The sequence below is a fragment of the Myotis lucifugus genome, unplaced genomic scaffold (assembly GCF_000147115.1).
Source record: "Myotis lucifugus unplaced genomic scaffold, Myoluc2.0 scaffold_37, whole genome shotgun sequence".
Lineage (NCBI taxonomy): Eukaryota > Metazoa > Chordata > Mammalia > Chiroptera > Vespertilionidae > Myotis > Myotis lucifugus.
In genome coordinates, this window is record NW_005871085.1 from 4193635 (window position 1) to 4202730 (window position 9096).

The following is a 9096-nucleotide window of genomic DNA, read 5'->3' on the forward strand; positions in this document are numbered from 1 at the left end:
GTTTGCACGTACATTTTAGAATTATATGCATCCAAAATGGGAGGGAGTCTCAGGAGTCAGCTAGTTTGCCCCCTTTTCCTCCTTGTCCAGGTCAGGATTTCTCTGAGCAGCCGCCCTGACAGGCAAGGTTCCCATCCTGTGCTTGGTGAGGAGGTTGGGGCTGTAACACTGCCTTACAATCCCTGCTCCAGGCCACAGCCGGCCTCACGGAGCTAGTATTAGATCTATGTTTCTGTTGGAGGCTTGGTAAGTAATTTTGGGAGAGTGAGTTACCTGGGACTTTATTTTGTGGGGAACAGGGAAAGGGCAAGGGAGAGGGCAAAGCTCTTTGTCCAGTCAGGCTTCTGGGAACTGGCTTGGATCCCGTGTTATAACAGAACTTGCAGGGGGAGGGGGAGAAGTGAGGACAGAGGACCTGTCTCAGCTGCGGGCAGTTCTGTGAAGAGGCAGCCTTCAACCTGTCGAGGATTCCCGCGGCCACACAGTCCCCTTCACAAGGTCTCACCCCTCCAAGGGCAGCCCATATCAGGTGACTAGTAAGTATAAAGATGAGGCTCTTTCATCTAATGTGAGACAACGTTGGTGGGCCTTTTTAGCTCGAGGTCCCGAGGGGCTGGCCCCGGCTGCCATCAGGCCTATGTCACAGCTCACCTTCTCCCTCCAACCAATCCTGTGTCCTTCCTCCCACTGGGATGGATGCAGGGCCCTCCCTAATAAACAGCGTGCACACCAGACTCCATCTCAGAGTTCGCATCCCACCTGTGAAGGGTCTAAATGGCCAGCCAGCTCCTCTGACCTTGGCTAGTCGTGGCACTCACTGTGATCCGCCCTCTGCTGACTAGACCTCCACAGGCAGCTCCTAACAAACCACAAGCCTGTGCCTTCTCCTGTGGACTGCTGAGTAGCTGATGGCTGTTTTCTGTTTTACAAAATAGTGTTAACAGGCTCCAATCAATCCAGCTGGACAAGTAACAAAAAAACGACTGTGTGTTCAGCAAATAAGTCCACCCCAGCTGCCCAAAGACCCTCATAGCAGAAACCATGAAGCCCCGTGTGTCTTATTTTCTCTCTGCTGCACCCTTGAAGTGTTTGCTGACATTGGGAGTCTGGTAATAATCACTGTCCCCAGCCATGTTTCTCACTCTTCAGGAAATTCATGGCCGTTCCATACTGAGGTCCGATGTTCTAATCGGCCAATCCATTCTCAACTTCCCAGCTTTTGGATACAAAGGGGGAAGAAAAATAAACCTCTGTAAACTTCAAGGTCACAAAAACTGTGCTAGAAAAAGTTCCCCGTGGAAACACTGGATGGCCACAGAAGACAGGTTTTACTAATAGAAATAAATATATTTGAGACTTCTATGCACTGGCACAGATTGAATGAACCAAAACCAGGGACAAAAAAAATGATCATTCAAAACCTTTAGAAGGGATTTAATTTTTTTGCGTGCTTTCTTTTCCTTTGGTTTATTTGTTTCTGTCTTTGTATGCTTCCTTCACAACAAATTTGAAGCCCAGTAAATTAGGCAAAGTGCATCTCGCATTGTACTCAAATTACTCTCAGAACACAGATTGCTTAATAAGGCTAGAGATGCATAAACCTTTACAAATCAGGGGGATTTCAAATGGATTCAGTCTTTAAAATGTAGCTGCACGAATAACAGTAGCTGATGTTCACTGAGCACTGTGCCAGCCACTGTGCTGAGTGTTTCTATGAATTACCTTGATTAACCCTCCCCACCCACCTGAGACAGGCAGGACCTGTGTTCAAAGTGAATGACGCCCTGGGGCTGGGTGTTATTTTCCCTTCCTCAGAGGAGATGGAAGCAGAGGCTGATTCAGCACCTTGCCTTGATCTCACACAGTAGGTGCACAACTCCCCCAGCAGGCTGTTTGGACTCAGCCGGGCTCTTACTACCCTGCTCTGTGCCCACTCCTCTGCTGTTATGAGACTAGTTACCGTAGGAGAGGTAGTCTCTACTTCACAGCTTCCTCTACCTTTGTTCTGGCTGCTCTCTGCCTGCACCATCCTATACATCTCTGCCTGCTGAAACCCCATGCATCCTGTAAGGCCCAGCTCAAATGTTTGTAGAAATTCCCTGTATTTATTGGAATTAGGGTGAAGTGTTAGGAAGGAATCAGAAACTAGTCGCCTATTTCAAAATGGCTGCACAGAATACACAACGCCCTGCATTTTAGCTCTTTCATTTGTGTTGTGGTAGAAGAAAGTTTCCATTTTAGAGAGAAAACACTGGGTGTAAATAAAATGAATCCTAATGTCTGTATTGGTGGTGTGTTGCTGCAGATAATAGAGAGAATATGCTATTTACACCTTCTTTCCCTCCCCCATCTCCACATCGGTTTATAATCAATACAGAAGAACTGCAATTGATAGCGTGTGCTATTGCCAAGCAGCACCAGTAGTCCCTTCATTGTACTCGCTTACATCTGGCAAGACCTCAGGTCTCCCTGGACCCATTTTCTCTCTGTGTCTTACGAACATTAGGAACTTCGACAGGCCACCTCCTTTATAGTCACATATAACCTAACCAGCCCGAGAACCGTTCCATGGGTCCGGTTTGCTATTTTACTTGTGACCAGTCCTATTAAAGAGAAGGGGATAAACTGACTTGCGTTGCATACAAGATGCTGCCTACACCAACGCCAGGCAGGGAGGCAAGATGAACAGCCGGAGCATATGGCCGTGAGCCGGTGGCAGAAAGAAACTCGTTCTCGTGAGCAACAAGGAACATCTTGAAACGTACAAGACATATGGGTTTTTGGAAGAAGACTGAAGTGTTTCATAATAAAAACAGGACAAAGTGAACCATGAGTGCTGAGCAAAGTTTTAATTGAAAATGGGTTTTAGTCTTCAATGTGAATATACAATATGCTCCACAGATGGATTTTATATTTAAACCTTATCCAAACCAAAAAGTGAGTGAGACAAATAAAGCTTCCGAAAATGGCATAGAGGCTACAATGTATGTAAACAATGGAGAGTTCGGGTACAAACAAACAGGGAGGGAGAAGCACCCTCTGCCCCCCATTTTCTGCTTGCACGCTGCACAGGCAGATCACAGAACCTACCTTCGGTGTGAACACGCTCTCCTCAGTTTAAGTATATAATAGACCAGTGATGGTGAACCTATGACACGCGTGTCAGAGGTGACACGCGAACTCATTTTTTGGTTGATTTTTCTTTGTTAAATAGCATTTAAATATATAAAATAAATATCAACAATATAAATCTTTGTTTTACTATGGTTGCAAATATCAAAAAATTTCTATATGTGACACGGCACCAGAGTTAAGTTAGGGTTTTTCAAAATGCTGACACGCCGAGCTCAAAAGGTTCGCCATCACTGTAATAGACCGACACAATTAGGAAACAACCTAATTGCCCAACCACAGAGAAATGGTTTAATTACTCTACAGGATATCCATGCAACATTAGATAGCCTTAAAAAATACATTTATGCATCATTTTGGAAAAGGAAATATGTGTATATTAACATTAAAGTAGTAAGATAACCAATTTGTAAAAAACTAACAATGTTGTAGAAATGAATAGAATATCGCAATAAAATATACACACATATTACCAAGTTAAGTTTTTACTTTTATATGAGTACGTCCATAAATCTTCCACTTTGGTGGTGCACTATTGCTTCTTGTCTTTTTATCTTTTTGCACTATTGCTTTTTAAAATAAGAAAATAGCACTTGAAAAGTCCAGTTAAAGCTGAAATATTTAGGATTAAGAAGATGGCTGCCAATGGGAAGGCAGACTGATAGATAGTATGTGAGTGAGAGGGTGAAAGGAGAGGGTGTGGACATACGGGGAGTGTATATTTGTGGGTGAGGGTCAGCTGTACTCCAAGAGATTGTTGGGGACTCCCAGACCGGGCTCCCCTGACCGGGCAGCCTCCACTGCTACTGAAATCTGTCCCGGAGCCACCGGCTCTGCTGCAGAGACCGCACCATCTCGAAGGGGAGAGTGGCTGTTATTGGACGCCTATACATCCTGCGACTCTACAACCACAACACCCAGGGACCAGCTGCGAACCCAGGAACACCGGGTCTCAAGCAGCACAAATACACGACTCAGATGAGCCCTGCACCTTCTCACAGAAAGGTCAGATTTCACCTAGGGAAAGGTGAGTTCTGCGATCCAGGCTGGAGAGAGAAATGTGCAACGGGATCTAGAGGTTCGGGGCCCCACAAAATCCACGGCCGTTGGGGCTGGCGTGATCCGCGAATGTGGAAGGGGATCCGTGGGGCTGCTGGCAAAAGGGAACTCTAAAAATCAACCCATAGCTGGACTGGGTACAAAAAGGCAGCCTGAAATTTTACCAGTGTGCCGGCTGCTCAGTGCCAGGGGAAAAAAGACGTGCACAGAGACGTTCACAGAGTTGCACGCAGTGCCAGAGGGTAAAAGTCGCGAGTTCGCGCATTTACTCTGGCTCTTTTTTTCTCTTTAAATTCTTTTTTTTAAATTAATAAATCTTTATTGTTCAGATTATTACAGATGTTCCTCTTTTTTCCCCTTATATCTCCCCTCCACCTCGTTCCCATCCCACCGCATGCCCTTACCCCCGCCATTGTCCTCATCCATAGGTGTAAGATTTTTGTCCAATTTCTTCCGGCCCCCTCACACCCCCTTCCCCCCAAGAATTGTCAGTCCACTCCCTTTCTATGCCCCTGCTTCTATTATATTCACCAGTTTATTCTGACTTAATTTTTAGGTTCACTTGTTGATAGGTATTTATTTGTTGTCACTTTGTTGTTCATAATTTTTATCTTTACCTTTTTCTTCTTCCTCCTCTTCTTAAAGAATATCCTTTAGCATTTCATATATTCCTTGTTTGGTGGTGATGAACTCCTTAAGCTTTAAATTCTTGCTTTTGAGTACTAAGCCCAGTACATAGGATCACCCAATTGGGGACACTCTAAGAGACTGCAGGGGAAAGTTGTTTCTGTGGAACCTGGGGATCAGTGCAGGGAGTAACGATCAGAGAACAGCTCTGAGCAGTCCATTCTCCCAAACCAGCATTAAGTGTAACAGGGAAAACAAAATCTAAATACTGGCTAGAGAAGACGTATAGCCATGGAGGTCAATCCAGAAACACTGCCACCCAGAGGTTGAATCACAAATTGACTCTTGTGTAAACACAAATAAAGGTATCTAAGAAACAAAGAAATACTGCCTGCTTGAAAATCAGGACTGTGGCTTACAGCATAGAGGAGCAGTGGAACACAGGGAACTTCAGTACTGTCCTGACTGCCTGACAGAAAACAGGCGTGCCAAACAGAACAGTAGAGGCAGTGAATGACCTTTACTACTTTTATTTTTTCATCTTTTACTTAAGAAACTAAATTTTTTTCCTTCTTTTTTCCTTACATGATTTTACTTTTAATTATTATATTTTTATTTTTTATCAGTATTATTACTACTATGATTTTACCTGTTTTTTAAGTGTCATTTTATTTTCTCTTTATTTTATTTTATTTTATTTTAGGATTAGTGTTCTACATTCTATTTTCATTTAGCATCATTTTACTCTATCTCAGCTTTACCTTTATGCCAAAACTCTCTTCCCCACTTTCTCCCTTTTGCTGTCCTGTTTCTCTTACCCTATTCCTGCTTTAGATTTTCCCTATTCCTTCTTTTTATGCCCTGTTAAAAAATCATACTACTTATATATCTAATTTCTGATCCCATGCTCTAAGTCCATAAACACCTCTCTCTTCTCTTTTTTCACTATCCAATTTTTTCTCTCTCTTCCTTTTTTTGTTGTTGTTGTTAATGTTTTTTTTGTTTTGCTTTTTTTGTTCTAGGTTTTTTTTTGTTTTATTTTTATTTGTTTTGCCTTGCTTTCCTCTCTGCCCTATTGTTGTTGTTTGCTTGATTGTTGATTAGATTGGTGGGGGTTTTTTTGTGCTTGTTTTTGAGATGGTTTCTCTCTTTTTGTTTGTTTGTTTTTTCTTCTGTTTTTTCTTTCCTCACTTGTTATTAGTTGTTGTTTGTAGTTTGCATTCGTCTCTGGGTGTTTGTTGTTTGCATTTTTTGGGATTAGTGGTTTTTCTATTGGAGCTTTCTCCCCATATAAATAGTTTTTGCCCCTCTTCTTTTTTATTCTCCTTTTCTCTCTTACTTTTTTCCTTTTCTCAATATCATTTCTGCACTTTTTTTTTTCTTATCTCCTAATTCTCTTTTCTCTGGTGGTCACCTTTATTTGGGGTTATTAGTATCGTAAATACATTTGTGTTCAGTGCCTTGTGCATTGTGTCTTGTTGTGTTGTATTTTGTGCCTTTAAATCAATGCAAGAGAGCTACATATCCAGACACCCAGAGAAGAGAGATCATGGGGACGCAAAGAACCAGTCTGCATATGAAAGAAAAGGAGGCATCACCAGAAAAGGAAGTAAACAAAATGGAGGCAAGCAATATGTCAGAGAAAAAATTCAGAGAAAGGGGCAAAAGGTCACTCAAAAGAATGGAAGACAAATTCAACAATATGTGTAAGAACCAAGAGGAAATGAAGAGGAACCAAGAAGAAATGAAAAATGACATCGCTGCTATAAAGAACTAAATAGAAAGCATCAACAGTAAATTAGAAGCAACAGAGGACCACATCAGTGAGCTAGAAGACAAGGTAGGAAAAAATACCCAAGCAGAGAAGCATCTAGAAAAAAAAAAACACCTTAAAAAACAGGAGGAGAGCCTAAGGGAACTTTTGGGACAAAACAAAACAACATCCACATGATAGGGGTGCCAGAAGGAGAGGAAAATGAGCAAGGAATAGAAAACCTGTTTGAAGAAATAATGACAGAAAACTTCCCTGATATAGGGAAGAAAAAACACACAAATCCAAGAAGCTCTCAGAGTCCCAAACAAAATGAACCCCAAAAGACCAGTGCTAAGGCATATTATAATTAAATTGGCAAACACCAATGACAAAGTAAGAATCTTAAAAGTGGCCAGAGAGAGTCAGAAAGTTACCTACAAGGGATCTCCCATCAGTCTAGCGACTGATTTTTCAACAGAAACACATCAGGCCAGAAGGGAATGGAATGACATATACGAAGTCATGCAAAAGAAGGGTCTGAATCCAAGAATACTGTACCCAACAAGGCTATCAATCAAAATTGAGGGTAAAATCAGGAGCTTCACAGACAAAAAAGGACTAAGGGAGTTTATTACCACCAAACCAACCATGCAAGAAATGCTTAAGGGTCTGCTATAAAAAGAAGAAATAGGAAACGAAGAAGGAACACAGGCATAAAGAACAAAAATGCTGACAAACAAGTACCTATCAATAATAACTTTAAATGTAAATGGACTAAATGCCCCAATTAAAAGACTTAGGGTACCTGAGTGAATAAGAAAACATGATCCATATATCTGCTGTCTACAGGAAACCCACCTTAGAACAAAGGACTCACACAGACTAATGGTGAAGGGATGGAAAAAGGTTTTTCAGGTGAATGGAAATGAAAAAAAAGCAGGGGTAGCAATACTTATATCTGACAAATTAGATCTCAAAGTAAAGGACATAACAAGAGATAAGGAAGGCCACTTCATAATACTAAAGGGAGCAATCCAACAAGAAGAACTAACTCTGATAATCATATATGCACCAAATACAGGCACACCCAAATACATAAAAAACTTCTGGAGGATATCAAGGGAGAGATTGACAGCAATACAATCATAGTAGGGGACTTTAATACCCCACTATCACCATTGGAAAAATCCTCTAAACAAAAACTCAACAAAGAAGCATCAATCCTAAATGACTCACAAGATCAGATGGAATTAATTGACATCTTCAGAACATTTCACCCCAAAGCCACAGAATATACATTCTTCTCAAGTGCACATGGGACATTTTCAAAGACAGACCACATATTAGGTCACAGACAAAGTCTCTTCAAATTCAAGAGGATAGAAATCATAACAAGCATCTTCTCAGATCACAATGGTATAAAACTAGAAATCAACTACAATAAAAACAATAAAAAAATCAAACACCTGGAGGCTAAATAGCATGCTATTAAACAATGACTGGGTTACCAGAGAGATCAAAGAAGAAATAAAAAGCATCATGGCAACAAACAACAATGAAAACACAACAATCCAAAATCTATGGGACACAGTGAAAGCAGTCTTGAGAGGGAAGTGCATAGCTCTACAAGCCTACTGCAAAAAAAACCCCACAAGAAACAATGGTAATAAATTACCTAACCCTACAACTCTAAGAATTAGAAAGAGAGCAACAAGAAAAGCCCAGTGTAAGCAGAAGGAAGGAAATAATAAAGATCAGAGTGAAGATAAATGAAATAGAGATAAAAAAAACAAAACAAAACAAAACAACAATACAAAAGTTCAACAAAACCAAGAGCTGGTTCTTTAAAAGGATAAACAAGATTGATGAACCTCTAGCCAGGCTCACCAAGAAGCAAAGAAAAAGGACCCAAATAAACAAAATCTGAAATGAAAGAGGTGAAATAACAACCAATCCCACAGAAATACAAATGATTATGAAAAACTCTATTCCAACAAAATTAACAACCTAGAGGAAATGGACATATTCTTAGAAAAATACAAGTTCCCAAAACTCAACCAAGAAGAATAAAAAAACCTGAATAGGCTGATAAGTACTGAAGAAATTGAAACAGTGATCAAAAATCTGCCAGCAAACAAAAGCCCAGGACCGGACGACTTTACAGGAGAGTTCTACCAAGCATTCAAAGAAGAACTAAAACCTATCCTACTCAGACTATTCCAAAAAATTCAAGAGGAAGGCACACTTCCAAGCTCTTTCTATGAAGCCAGCATTACCCTAATCCCAAAACCAGATAAAGACACCACAAAAAAAAAAAGAGAACTACAGACCAATATCCTTGATAAACATAGATGCTAAAATCCTCAACAAAATTCTAGCAAATTGGATTCAGCAATACATTAGAAAATTCATACATCATGACCAAGTGGAATTTATTCCAGGGATGCAAGGATGGTACAATATCTGCAAATCAATAAATGTGATACATCACATAAACAAAATGAGAGACAAAAATCACATAATCA